Raw genomic sequence first — 15,000 nt, forward strand, 5'->3', positions numbered from 1 at the left:
GCCTTTTCTGGAAATTAGTGAAGGCAGCGCATCAAAGGTGCGCACCTCGCTGCCCACCTTGGTGTGCTCTGAGGTGCGCACCCGGGAGCGCTACGAAGTGTGCTCCAAGGTGCGGCGTGCACGTTGTCGGAGCCCGGTTTGCCCCGGGTGCGCACCTCGCCTGCACCTTGGCCGGGGTGGGCACCTTGGCTGGGTTTGCCCAGGGTGCGCTCCGAAGCGGGGTTACTGGAGCGCCCCCTCTTTTTTTGTCAGAGCGTTTGGTGGGGTTTCTCGCATTGGCTCTTCCCAGGCCCGGTTGTTGGGTGCGCTCCCACCCTGGCGCGCGCGAAGTTGGAAGTTGGGTTAATTGCCCGGGCGCGCACCTTCGCCAGGGTGGGCACCTTGGTGCGCACACCTTGGCTGGGCTGCGCACCAGGGCGGGCTCAAGATGGCACCAGCATTCCCTTTTTCTCACTATCTTTCAAAACGGAAATTTTAAAATCTCGTTTTTTTTTTGCCTTTTATGGAAATTAGTGAAGGCATCGCATCAAAGGTGCGCACCTCGCTGCCCACCTTGGTGTGCTCCGAGGTGCCCACCACGGTGCGCAACGCCGGTGCGAACCCGGGAGCGCCCCGATGTGTGCTCCAAGGTGCGGCGTGCACGAAGTCGGACCCCGGTTTGCCCCGGGTGCGCACCTCGCGTGCACCTTGGTGCGCACACCTTGGCTGGGTTGCGCGGCCTGGTGGGCACCATGGTGCGCACCAAGGAGCGCTCCGAAGTGTGCTCCAAGGTGCGGCGTGCACGAAGTCGGAGCCCGGTTTGCCCCGGGTACGCACCTCGCGTGCACCTTCGCCGGGGTGCGCACCTCGGCTGGGTTGCGCGCCCTGGTGCGCACCAAGGAGCGCTCCGAAGTGTGCTCCAAGGTGCGGCGTGCACGAAGTCGGAGCCCGGTTTGCCCCGGGTGCGCACCTTCGCCGCGGTGCGCACCATGGCGTGCACGAAGTCGGAGCCCGGTTTGCCCCGGGTGCGCACCTCGCGTGCACCTTCGGCGGGGTTGCGCGCCCTGGTGGGCACCATGGTGCGCACCAAGGAGCGCTCCGAAGTGTGCTCCAAGGTGCGGCGTGCACGAAGTCGGAGCCCGGTTTGCCCCGGGTGTGCACCTCGCGTGCACCTTCGGCGGGGTTGCGCGCCCTGGTGGGCACCATGGTGCGCACCAAGGAGCGCTCCGAAGTGTGCTCCAAGGTGCGGCGTGCACGAAGTCGGAGCCCGGTTTGCCCCGGGTGCGCACCTCGCGTGCACCTTCGCCGCGGTGGGCACCATGGCGTGCACGAAGTCGGAGCCCGGTTTGCCCCGGGTGCGCACCTCGCGTGCACCTTCGCCGGGGTGGGCACCTCGGCTGGGTTGCGCGCCCTGGTGCGCACCAAGGAGCGCTCCGAAGTGTGCTCCAAGGTGCGGCGTGCACGAAGTCGGAGCCCGGTTTGCCCCGGGTGCGCACCTCGCGTGCACCTTCGCCAGGGTGGGCACCTCGGTGCGCACACCTTCTCAATGTTTTCTTGCCTTTTCTGGAAATTGGTGAAGGCAGCGCATCAAAGGTGCGCACCTCGGTGTGCTCCGAGGTGCGAACCCGAGAGCGCTCCGAGGTGCCCACGAAGTCGAAAGTCGGGTTAATTGCATTGTTTTCCCCGGGTGCGCTCCGAGGTGCGCAACATCGGCGCGCACCAAGGAGGGCTCCGAAGTGTGCTCCAAGGTGCGCACGATGGCGTGCACCTCTGGTGCGCACGATTCGGAGCTCGGTTTGACCGGGGTGCGCACACCTTGGCTGGGTTGCGCACCTTTTGTGCGCTCCAAGGTGCGCACGAAGTCGGAGCTCGGTTTGCCCCGGGTGCGCACCTTCGCCAGGGTGCGCACCTTGATGCGCACGCCTTGGCTGGGCTGCGCACCTTGGTGGGCGCCATGGTGCGCACCTTTCGTGCGCTCCAAGGTGCGCACGAAGTCGGAGCTCGGTTTGCCCCGGGTGCGCACCTTGGTGGGCGCCATGGTGCACTCCGAGGTGCCCAAGATTGGTGCGCACCAAGGAGCGCTCCGAAGTGCGCTCCAAGGTGCGCGCGAAGTCGAAAGTTGGGTTAATTGTCCGGTTTGCCTCGGGTGCGCACCTTGCGTGCACCTTCGCCAGGGTGGGCGCCTTGGTGCGCACACCTTGGCTGGGCTGCGCACACCTTGGCACCCGCGTTTCCTTCATTTTAAATTTTTTTTTTTTACAATCTCTCAAGTGGGAAATTCTATAATCTCAACTTTTTTTGCCTTTTCAGGAAACTTTTGAATGGAGCGCATCATTGGTGCGCTCCGAAGTGTGCTCCAAAGCTCTCTCCAGCTGCGTGCACCTGCCCCGGCCGCGCACCCGGCCCCGCCCAGCTTCGCTCACCTGTCCCGGGCGTCTGGTGCGGAACCTTAGAGTAAGAAACATCACCGTGCACCTTGGCCAACGTGCGCGACTCGACCGAGCGCGCACTGGCCGAGGTGCACACCGATTTCACCTGGGTGCGCGCGCAGCACCTCGGGCGCACCGGGGTGCGCGCACAACGCCCGGGTTGCACCGTGGCCTGTGTGCTCGGGGCGCCTCGGGTGCGCGCTCGGTGTCGCCCCCGCGCGCGCGGTAGTGCGGGCAGCGCACCCCGGCCCGGCCCGGCCCCGACGAGAACGCAAACGGGCAAAAGGTTTATTCAAATAGCATTGCGACGCCCGGCGAAAAACTAAAAAAGGGTGCAACACCGGGACTTCCCGGGAGGTCACCCATCCCAGTACTACTCCGGCCCAAGCGCGCTTAACTGCGGAGTTCTGATGGGATCCGGTGCACTAACGCTGGTATGATCGCACCCGTTATGAGCTTGTCGCAGTGTGTACTTAGCAAACCGCGACCCACGTGCGAATCCACCCCGGCCACCCACCCCCGTCGAGGTGCACACCCTCCCTCGCGAAGTGCGCCCCGTTCGCCAAGTGTGAGCCCTGCCCGGGTGCGCGCACCTTGCTAGGGCGTCGGGTGTGCACCCGGCCCGGCCTACGTGCGTGCACCTGGAGGGGGCGTCGTGTGCGTGTAGTGTCCCGTCTGCAACGCGGTGCCCACACACCACCTCGGGCGCAACGACCTGCGCTCACATGTGGGCCGAGTGCACCTTGGTGCATGTTCGGGGCGCCTCGGGTGCACGCTCGATCTTGCCCCGGTGCACCAAGGCGCTCGGTTTGCCCCGGGTGCGCACTTGGTGCAAGGTGGGCACCCAAAATAGGGATCAAGCACCAAAACACAAGTTTCGGGATGCAAAATGGGACCCAAGGACCACAAATGCGTTCCAAGACCCATGATGGGTCCACGAGAACAAAAATGTGTTCCGAGACTTAATAAACAAATATTGGGTTTTAGGAGAAGAAACATGCTCTGATGCCCAAAACGAGAATCGACCCCGAAAAGGCCACAGGCCAAAAGTGGGATGCGAGACAAAAAAAAATGGGACCCGAGGACCAAAATTGGGTTCCCAGGTCGAAGACAGGGCAACCGGACAAGAAACGACCTCTAAGGCTCGAAATGAGTCCCGACGACTAAAACTTGACAAGAAGCACCCATCAGGCACCCAACTCGACACCCATGGGATGCCGACCCACCCGGGCTTCCACCTAGCACACCTTGGCACCCACCCACCCTCGCACCCAACCTCGCACCCAACTTAGCACCTTTGAACCCACATTGGCACTCACCCTGACCCTGGCACCTTGGAACCCACATTGGCACTCACCTTGACCCTGGCACCCACCTTTGCACTCACCTTGGGACCCACCCTGGCTCCCACCTCGGCACCCACCCAGACACCCACCTTGGTTCCTTGGCACCCACCTTGGATCCTTGGCACCCACCCCGACACCCACCTTGGCACGCAACTTGGCTACTTGCCACCCACCTTGGCTCCTTGACGCCCACCCCGACAACCACCCCGTGACCTACCCTGGCTAGGGTTGGTGCACACCCACCCTGGTGCCCACCTTGGCACCCACCCTATGACCCACCTTGGCACGCACCTTAGTACCCACCCCGTTACCCACCCTAGGACCCACCCCGTGACCCACCTTGGCCAGGGTGGGTGCACCCACCCTGGTGCCCACCTTGGCACCCACCCATCCTAGCACCCAGCCTGTGACCGGGCTTGGAACCCAACCTTGCACCCGCACCCGTCTTGGCCAGTGTGGGTGCGCACCCATCCTGGCACCCACGTTGTGACACACCCTTTAACCCACGCACCCTAGCACCCACGTTGGCACCCACCTTGGAACCCAACCTAGCAACTTGGCACCCACCCCGTGACCCACCTTGGCATCCACCATAGCAGTCGCCGACTTGGCACCCACCTCGGCACCCACCTTGACACTTGTGGACCCACCTTGCCACTCACCCTAGCATCGACCCATCCTAGCACCCACCCTGGCACCTTTGCACCCTAGCACTCACCCATCCTAGCACCTAACCTGTGACCCACCTTGACACTCACCCTCGCACCCACCTTGGAACCCAACCTAGCACCCACCCACCCTGACACCAACCCTAGCACCTACCCACCCTTGCACCCACCCTGTGACCCATCTTGGCACCCACCCATCCTACCACTCAACCTATCACCCACCTTCTCACCCACCTTGGCATCCACCTTAGCACCCACCCACACTGGCACCTTGGCACCCACCTCGGGCAAGGTGGGTGCACACCCACCCTGGCACCCAATTTAGAACCCACCGAGCATGTTACCCACCTTGGCACCCACATTGCAGCCCACCCTAGTACCCACCCTATGACCCACATTGGCATCCACACCCTAGCACCCAGGCACCTCGACACCCGCCTTGACACCCACCCTAGCACTGAACCTGTGACCCACCTTGGAACTCACCCTAGAACCCACCCACCCTGTGAACCACCTTGGCATCCACCTTAGCACCCACCCACCTTGGCACCCACTCTAGCACTCACCCATCCTAACACCCAACTTGTTACCCACCTTGGCACCCGCCCTCGCGTCCACCTTGAAACCCACCCTAGCACCCACCCACGCAGGAGCCCACCTTGGCACCCAACCTAACACCCACGCATCCTGGCACCCAACTTGTGACCCACCTTGGAACCCACCCTAGTACCCACCTTTGAACCCACTATATCACCAACCCACCTTGGCACCCACCCTATGACCCTCTTTGGAATCCACCCTAGCACGCACCCACCCTGGCACCCACCATGGAGCGCACCCTAGCACCCACCCACCTCGGCACGCACCTCAACACCCACCTTGGTGTGCGCACTGCGCCAACCTCTCAAAGACCCTATGTGGTGCGCTCCAAAGTGTACACCTTTGGTGCGCTCCAAGGTGCGCACCTTTGGTGCACACCGAGGTGCACACCAAAGTGTGCACCGAGGTGAGCACCAAAGTGCACTCCAGGGTGCACACCAAGGCGTGCACCTTTGGTGCGGTCAATGCAAACGAATTCGGAAGTTGGGGTCGATGTCCTAATCGCTGCTGCAGACTACACGTATGAGAATCGGACAAATAGCTTTATATAGGGGAGGTGTTGCGTTTGATGGGTCGACTCCCCTGGTTGTGTGCACTGCACCAACTTCAAAGACCCTGTCTTGTTTAAGAAGTCAAAAGTTGGGGTGGATGTCCTAATCATTGCTGCAGTCTACGCATGTATGAGAATCAGACAAATAGCTTATATAGGGGAGGTGTTGCATTCGGTGGGTTGACTCCCCTGGTTGTGCGCACTGCGCCAACCTCAAAGACCCCGCATAGCAGAAGAAGTCGGAAGTCGGATTTTGGTGAGCACCAAGGCGTGCACCTTTGGTGCGGTCAACGCAGACGAATTCAGAAGTTGGGGTGGATGTCCTAATCGTTGTTGCAGGCTACACATGTATGAGAATCAGACAAATAGCTTATATAGGGGAGGTGTTGGGTTTGATGGGTCAACTCCCTTGGTTGTGCGCATTACGCCAACCTCAAAGACCTTGTTTTCGTTAAGAAGTCAAAAGTTGGGGTCAATGTCCTAATGGCTCCTGCAGGCTACACATGTATGAGAATCGGACAAATAGCTTATATAGGGGAGGTGTTGGGTTTGATGGGTCGACTCCCCTGGTTGTGCGCATTACGTCAACCTCAAAGACCTTGTTTTCGTTAAGAAGTCAAAAGTTGGGGTCGATGTCCTAATTGCTCCTGTAGACTACACATGTATGAGAATCAGACAAATAGCTTATATAGGGGAGGTGTTGGGTTTGATGGGTTGACTCCCCTAGTTGTTCGCATTACACCAACCTCAAAGACCTTGTTTTCGTTTAGAAGCCGAAAGTTGGGGTCGATGTCCTAATTGCTCCTGCAGGCTACGCATGTATGAGAATCAGACAAATAGCTTATATAGGGGAGGTGTTGGGTTTGATGGGTCGACTCCCCTGGTTGTGCGCATTGCGCCAACCTCAAAGACCCTGCATTGCGGATGAAGTCGAAAGTCAGAGTTTGGTGTGCTACAAGGTGTGGTCGAAGGTGCTCACCTAGGTGTGCACCTTTGGAGCACAGGAAAAGTGCCCTCCAAAAGTGCGCACCTTTGGAGTGCACAAAAGTGCCCTCCAAAAGTGCGCACCTTTGGAGCGCAGAAAAGTGCCCTCCAAAAAGTGCCCTCCAAAAGTGCGCACCTTTGGAGCGCAGAAAAGTGCCCTCCAAAAAGTGCCCTCCAAAAGTGCGCACCTTTGGAGCGCAGAAAAGTGCCCTCCAAAAAGTGCCCTCCAAAAGTGCGCACCTTTGGAGCGCAGAAAAGTGCCCTCCAAAAAGTGCCCTCCAAAAGTGCGCACCTTTGGAGCGCAGAAAAGTGCCCTCCAAAAAGTGCCCTCCAAAAGTGCGCACCTTTGGAGCGCAGAAAAGTGCCCTCCAAAAAGTGCCCTCCAAAAGTGCGCACCTTTGGAGCGCAGAAAAGTGCCCTCCAAAAAGTGCCCTCCAAAAGTGCGCACCTTTGGAGCGCAGAAAAGTGCCCTCCAAAAAGTGCCCTCCAAAAGTGCGCACCTTTGGAGCGCAGAAAAGTGCCCTCCAAAAAGTGCCCTCCAAAAGTGCGCACCTTTGGAGCGCAGAAAAGTGCCCTCCAAAAAGTGCCCTCCAAAAGTGCGCACCTTTGGAGCGCAGAAAAGTGCCCTCCAAAAGTGCGCACCTTTGGAGCGCACAAAAGTGCCCTCCAAAAGTGCGCACTTTTGGTGCGCACCAAGGCGCTGGTTCGGTCGTTGCAGGCGAGTTCGGAAGTTGGGGTCGATGTCCTGAGCGGAGGTGCAAACTACACAGGTGTCGGAATCGGACAAATAGCTTATATAGGGGAGGTGTATGCTTCGATGGGTCGACTCCCCAGGTTGAGCGCACCGCGCCAACCTCAAAGACCCTACGGTATGGATGAAGTCGGAAGTTGGGTCCGATGACCGATTCGATTAGTAGGTATGCTCATGAGGTCGGAATTTGGGTCCGATGACCTGCCATGTGCAGGAAGGCGAATGTTGACACTGTGCGTTGCAAGGTGCACACCAAGGCGCTGGTGCGGTCTTTTTAGTCGAGTTCGGAAGTTGGGGTCGATGTCCTGATCGGAGGTGCAAGCTACACAGGTGTGGGAATCGGACAAATAGCTTATATAGGGGAGGTGTATGCTTCGTTGGGTCGACTCCCCGGGTTGAGCGCACCGCGCCAACCTCAAAGACCCTACGGTATGGATGAAGTCGGAAGTTGGGTCCGATGACCGATTCGATATGTAGGCATACTCGCGAGGTCGGAATTTGGGTCCGATGACCTGCCACGTGCAGGAAGGCGAATGTTGGCACTGTGCGTTGCAAGGTGCGCACCAAGGCGCTGGTTCGGTCGTTGGAGGCGAGTTCGGAAGTTGGGGTCGATGTCTTGATCGGAGGTGCAAACTACACAGGTGTGGGAATCGGACAAATAGCTTATATAGGGGAGGTGTATGCTTCGTTGGGTCGACTCCCCGGGTTGAGCGCACCGCGCCAACCTCAAAGACCCTACGGTATGGATGAAGTCGGAAGTTGGGTCCGATGACCGATTCGATATGTAGGCATACTCGCGAGGTCGGAATTTGGGTCCGATGACCTGCCATGTGCAGGAAGGCGAATGTTGGGACTGTGCGTCGCAAGGTGCGCACCAAGGCGCTGGTGCCGTCGTTGCAGTCGAGTTCGGAAGTTGGGGTCGATGTCCTGGTCAGAGGTGCAAACTACACAGGTGTGGGAATCGGACAAATAGCTTATATAGGGGAGGTGTATGCTTCGATGGGTCGACTCCCTGGGTTGAGCGCACCGCGCCAACCTCAAAGACCCTACAGTATGGATGAAGTCGGAAGTTGGGTCCGATGACCGATTCGATACGTAGGCATATTGGCGAGGTCTGAATTTGTGTCCGATGACCTGCCATGCGCAGGAAGGCGGAATTTGGGTCCGATGACCGAGTTGATGGCGTGCCATGCGCAGAAAGGCGGAATTTGGGTCCGATGACCGAGTTGATGTTGATGGCCCGCCATGCACAGGAAGGCGGAATTTGGGTCCGATGACCGATTTGAAGGCGTGCCATACGCAAAAAGGCGGAGTTTGGGTCCGATGACCGAGTTGATATTGATGGCCCGCCATGCGCAGGAAGGCGGAATTTGGGTCCGATGACCTGACATACGCATGGAGTCCGACTCGGGGGCCGATGTTCGATTCGATGACTTGCATTGTGGGTAAAGTCGGAAGTTGTGGTCTTTGACCCGATTCGATGACCAGACTTCGGCTGCTTGAGAATCGGACAAATAACTTATATAGGGGAGGTAGTGTTCTCGAGCATCCTCCCCCCGTGCCCGTTTATGTCGATTGATGCTGGTGCTCGACTGGTTGGAGCGCTCGGATGCAAAAATCTTGCACCAGGATTTATCGATTGTGATGGACACGGCAAGTCTCCTGATTGCTATGCAGGAGCTCATCGTGAATCTCTATGCGGCCTTGGTATGGACTCGACCTGCGGAATGGTTCGGCAATGGTAGTCGCTCCAACACGTCCTTGCAATGGCCACAGAGGTGATTCGACTAGAGCTCCAGTCTAGCTTTTGGGTTGCTTGGCGGACTGGTATAGCCGCGATCGAGTTCCGGCCATGAACGTTTTAGATAGCTCTTGGGCTTTCTGGGACGGAAGTCGGAAGTTTGGGCTGTTGTCCGATTTGATGACCATTCTTCGGATGTGTGAGAATCGGACAAATAACTTATATAGGGGACTGTGTTGTCTCACGCAGCCCCCTCCGTGCCCCTCTATCTCGACCGATGTTGGTGCTTGAAAGGGTTGGGATCGCTCGGATTTATAAACGTGCACCACCATTTGTCGAGTGTGAGGGACGCGGCAGGTCTCCTAAATGCTATGCGGGCGCTCTCTGAGAATCTCTATCCGGCCTCGACACAGACTAGTCTTGCTGAATGGTTTGGCACTGGTAGTCGATCCAACACGTCGTTGTTGTGGCCGCCTAGGCGATTCGATTCGAGCCCCCGTCTAGCTTTTGGGTTGCTTGGCGGATTTTGCCCTATCCGCAAGTGAGCTCGGTCCCTAAACGTTCGAGAAACCCGATTGCTATGCGCCGACTCTCTTTCTTGCGAGCCTCCATCTAGCTTTTGGGTCTCTACGGAACGGAAGTCGGAATCTGGGACCGTTGTTTGATTCGACGAGGCAGACTACGGTTGTGCGAGAATCGGACAAATAACTTATATAGGGGAGGTGTTGACTGGAGCATTCTCCCCCGTGCCCCTCTAACTCGACCAATGCTGGCGCTCGAACGGTGGTAGCGCTCGGATTTTCATTGAGCGCCAGCATTGGTCGATTTAGAGGGGCATGCGAGATTCCCGAATGCTATGCGAGGGCTCTAACGGAAATGTCTATTGGTTTCGGTATGGATGCAATTGCAAGTGGTTCGGCAAAGGTAGTCGTTCCGATGCGTCCATGTCGTGGCCAAATCGATAATTCGATTTGAGCCCTCGTATAGCATTTGGGTCTCTCGATGTGATTCCGCATTCCAGTCCCTTTGGGCACTGCTTGAGCCGCATCCCAGGGGGTTCCCTTCCCAATAATCTGCCTCGCAACCCGATTGCTATGCGGTGAGGCTCCTCGGCCGCCTCGGAACTATCTGTGTATCAGACGCATCGCGGGATAAGGGGTTGGCAACGGTAGTCGCCCCAAGCGCGTCCGATGCTTGGACCATTCCGAGGCGGCCCTGAAGCCTCTTCCGTCTAGCCGTTGGGTCCTTCTCGCCGCATCCCTCGCCTCGCACCCCGATTGCTATGCGGTGAGGCTCCTCGGCCGCCTCGGAACTATCTGTGTATCGGACGCGTCGCGGGATAAGGGGTTGTCACTGGTAGTCGCCCCAAGCGCGTCCGATGCTTGGACCATTCCGAGGCGGCCCTGAAGCCTCTTCCGTCTAGCCGTTGGGTCCTTCTCGCCGCATCCCTCGCCTCGCACCCCGATTGCTATGCGGTGAGGCTCCTCGGCCGCCTCGGAACTATCTGTGTATCGGACGCGTCGCGGGATAAGGGGTTGTCATTGGTAGTCGCCCCAAGCGCGTCCGATGCTTGGACCATTCCGAGGCGGCCCTGAAGCCTCTTCCGTCTAGCCGTTGGGTCCTTCTCGCCGCATCCCTCGCCTCGCACCCCGATTGCTATGCGGTGAGGCTCCTCGGCCGCCTCGGAACTATCTGTGTATCGGACGCGTCGCGGGATAAGGGGTTGTCACTGGTAGTCGCCCCAAGCGCGTCCGATGCTTGGACCATTCCGAGGCGGCCCTGAAGCCTCTTCCGTCTAGCCGTTGGGTCCTTCTCGCCGCATCCCTCGCCTCGCACCCCGATTGCTATGCGGTGAGGCTCCTCGGCCGCCTCGGAACTATCTGTGTATCGGACGCGTCGCGGGATAAGGGGTTGTCACTGGTAGTCGCCCCAAGCGCGTTCGATGCTTGGACCATTCCGAGGCGGCCCTGAAGCCTCTTCCGTCTAGCCGTTGGGTCCTTCTCGCCGCATCCCTCGCCTCGCACCCCGATTGCTATGCGGTGAGGCTCCTCGGCCGCCTTGGAACTATCTGTGTATCGGACGCGTCGCGGGATAAGGGGTTGTCACTGGTAGTCGCCCCAAGCGCGTCCGATGCTTAGACCATTCCGAGGCGGACCCGAAGCCTCTTCCGTCTAGCCGTTGGGTCCTTCTCGCCGCATCCTTCGCCTCGCACCCCGATTGCTATGCGGTGAGGCTCCTCGGCCGCCTCGGAACTATCTGTGTATCGGACGCGTCGCGGGATAAGGGGTTGTCACTGGTAGTCGCCCCAAGCGCGTCCGATGCTTGGACCATTCCGAGGCGGACCCGAAGCCTCTTCCGTCTAGCCGTTGGGTCCTTCTCGCCGCATCCCTCGCCTCGCACCCCGATTGCTATGCGGTGAGGCTCCTCGGCCGCCTTGGAACTATCTGTGTATCGGACGCGTCGCGGGATAAGGGGTTGTCACTGGTAGTCGCCCCAAGCGCGTCCGATGCTTGGACCATTCCGAGGCGGACCCGAAGCCTCTTCCGTCTAGCCGTTGGGTCCTTCTCGCCGCATCCCTCGCCTCGCACCCCGATTGCTATGCGGTGAGGCTCCTCGGCCGCCTTGGAACTATCTGTGTATCGGACGCGTCGCGGGATAAGGGGTTGTCACTGGTAGTCGCCCCAAGCGCGTCCGATGCTTGGACCATTCCGAGGCGGACCCGAAGCCTCTTCCGTCTAGCCGTTGGGTCCTTCTCGCCGCATCCCTCGCCTCGCACCCCGATTGCTATGCGGTGAGGCTCCTCGGCCGCCTTGGAACTATCTGTGTATCGGACGCGTCGCGGGATAAGGGGTTGTCACTGGTAGTCGCCCCAAGCGCGTCCGATGCTTGGACCATTCCGAGGCGGCCCCGAAGCCTCTTCCGTGTAGCCGTTGGGTCCTTCTCGCCGCATCCCTCGCCTCGCACCCCGATTGCTATGCGGTGAGGCTCCTCGGCCGCCTTGGAACTATCTGTGTATCGGACGCGTCGCGGGATAAGGGGTTGTCACTGGTAGTCGCCCCAAGCGCGTCCGATGCTTGGACCATTCCGAGGCGGCCCCGAAGCCTCTTCCGTGTAGCCGTTGGGTCCTTCTCGCCGCATCCCTCGCCTCGCACCCCGATTGCTATGCGGTGAGGCTCCTCGGCCGCCTTGGAACTATCTGTGTATCGGACGCGTCGCGGGATAAGGGGTTGTCACTGGTAGTCGCCCCAAGCGCGTCCGATGCTTGGACCATTCCGAGGCGGACCTGAAGCCTCTTCCCTCTAGCCGTTGGGGCTTTCTCGCCGCATCCCTCGCCTCGCACCCTGATTGCTATGCTGTGAGGCTCCTCGGCCGCCTTGGAACTATCTGTGTATCGGACGCATCGCGGGATAAGGGGTTGGCAGTGGTAGTCGCCCCAAGCGCATCCGATGCTTGGACCATTCCGAGGCGGCCCTGCAGCCTCTTCCGTCTAGCCGTTGGGGCCATCTCGCCGCATCCCCCACCTCGCACCACGATTGCTATGCGGTGAGGCTCCTTGGCCGCCTCGGAACTATCTGTGTATCGGACGCATCGCGGGATAAGGGGTTGTCACTGGTAGTCGCCCCAAGCGCGTCCGATGCTTGGACTATTCCGAGGCGGCCCTGCAGCCTCTTCCGTCTAGCCGTTGGGGCCATCTCGCTGCATCCCCCACCTCCTCGGCCGCCTCGGAACTATCTGTGTATCGGACGCATCGCGGGATAAGGGGTTGGCAGTGGTAGTCGCCCCAAGCGCGTCCGATGCTTGGACTATTCCGAGGCAGCCCTGCAGCCTCTTCCGTCTAGCCTTTGGGGCCATCTCGCCGCATCCCTCGCCTTGCACCCCGATTGCTATGCGGTGAGGCTCCTCGGCCGCCTGGGAACTATCTTCGTATCGGACGCATCGCGGGATAAGGGGTTGTCACTGGTAGTCGCCCCAAGCGCGTCCGATGCTTGGACTATTCCGAGGCGGCCCTGTGGCCTCTTCCGTCTAGCCGTTGGGGCCATCTCGCCGCATCCCCCACCTCGCACCCCGATTGCTATGCGGTGAGGCTCTTCGGCCGCCTTGGAACTATCTTCGTATCGGACGCATCGCGGGATAAGGGGTTGTCACTGGTAGTGGCCCCAAGCGCGTCCGATGCTTGGACTATTCCGAGGCGGCCCTGCAGCCTCTTCCGTCTAGCCGTTGGGGCCATCTCGCCGCATCCCCCACCTCGCACCCCGATTGCTATGCGGTGAGGCTCCTCGGCCGCCTTGGAACTATCTTCGTATCGGACGCATCGCGGGATAAGGGGTTGTCACTGGTAGTCGCCCCAAGCGCGTCCGATGCTTGGACTATTCCGACGCGGCCCTGTGGCCTCTTCCGTCTAGCCGTTGGGGCCATCTCGCCGCATCCCCCACCTCGCACCCCGATTGCTATGCGGTGAGGCTCCTCGGCCGCCTTGGAACCATCTTCGTATCGGACGCATCGCGGGATAGGGGGCTGTCACTGGTAGTCGCCCCAAGCGTGTCCGATGCTTGGACCATTCCTAGGCGGCCCTGAAGCCTCTTCCGTCTAGCCGTTGGGGCCTTCCCGCCCCATCCCTCGCCTCGCACCCCCGATTGCTATGCGGTGAGGCTCCTCGGCCGCCTTGGAACCATCTGTGTATCGGACGCATCGCGGGATAAGGGGTTGGCACTGGCAGTCGCCCCAAGCGCGTCCGATGCTTGGACCATTCCGAGGTGGCCCTGAAGCCTCTTCCGTCTAGCCGTTGGGGCCTTCCCGCCCCATCCCTCGCCTCGCACCCCGATTGATATGCGGTGAGGCTCCTCGGCCGCCTTGGAACTATCTGTGTATCGGACGCATCGCGGGATAAGGGGTTGGCACTGGTAGTCGTCCCAATCGCATCCGATGCTTGGACCATTCCGAGGCGGCCCTGCAGCCTCTTCCGTTTAGCCGTCGGGGCCTTCCCGCCGCATCCCTCGCCTCGCATCCCGATTCCTATGCGGTGAGTCTTCTCGGCCGCCGCGGAACTATACCTGTTATTGCTACTGCATCCTTCGGCTGGTAACCTCCTCTGCCGCCTTGGAACGTTCTCTTTGTCGGACGCGTCGCGGGATAAGGGGTTGGCACTGGTAGTCGCCCCAAGCGCGCCCGATGCATAGACCGCTCCGAGTCGACCTTGCTTTCAGCCTCTCACATGCATAGACCTCTCTGAGTCGACCCTGCAGCCTCTCACGTTTAGCCTTTGGAATCTCGCCTCACAACATGATTGCTATCCTTGATGCATCCCTTGCCTCGAGCCCTGATTGCTTTCTTGGCTGCATCCCTCCTCTCCTCACAGCCCGGTTGTCATCACTGCTTCATCCGTCGCTTCATGCATTCTGGCTGCTGGGCCCTTCCCACCGCACACCTCGATTGCTATCTCTTCTGCATCACACACCCCGATTGCTATCTCTGCTACATCCCTCGGCTCTCACTTCTGCATCCTTCGCCTCACACCTCGATTGCTATCAATGCTGCATCCGTAACCTCACACCCCGATTGCTATGCGGGGAGGCTCCTTGGCCGCCTTGGAAATTTCTGTGTGTCGGACGCACCGCGGGATAAGGGGTTGGCACTGGTAGTCGCCCCAAGTGCGCCCGATTCTTAGACCGCTTCGAGGTGACCTCGTAGCCTCTTTCGTCCAGGCTTCCTGCCTTCAACGCCCTTTTTACACCTCGATTGCTATGCGCGGGCTCGTTGGCGTCTATCACCTCTCTGCGAAGAGTGGCACGATGATTGTTGGGGTAAATCGTAGCAGTCCGATCTCTGGCCTTGGGCCATTGTGAGGGCTGATCGATTTCCTGTGCGCATCTCGTGTTCGCCCAGTAACAGACTCGACGACTTGTAATCGGTCTTGTTCCCGATTGTTCCTGGAGGTAGTCTTCGGAACTCTTG

The 15,000-nt window shown here is 59.7% G+C and overlaps 1 non-coding gene across 1 annotated transcript; it reads right to left on the reverse strand.

Moving 5' to 3' along the window:
• Positions 1 to 2,737: 2,737 nt before the first annotated feature.
• LOC131867085 (5S ribosomal RNA) lies at positions 2,738 to 2,856 on the reverse strand. The gene has a single exon (XR_009365679.1). It is a non-coding gene; the product is annotated as a 5S ribosomal RNA (ribosomal RNA).
• Positions 2,857 to 15,000: the final 12,144 nt, after the last annotated feature.

The sequence above is a fragment of the Cryptomeria japonica genome, unplaced genomic scaffold, assembly GCF_030272615.1.
Source record: "Cryptomeria japonica unplaced genomic scaffold, Sugi_1.0 HiC_scaffold_163, whole genome shotgun sequence".
Lineage (NCBI taxonomy): Eukaryota > Viridiplantae > Streptophyta > Pinopsida > Cupressales > Cupressaceae > Cryptomeria > Cryptomeria japonica.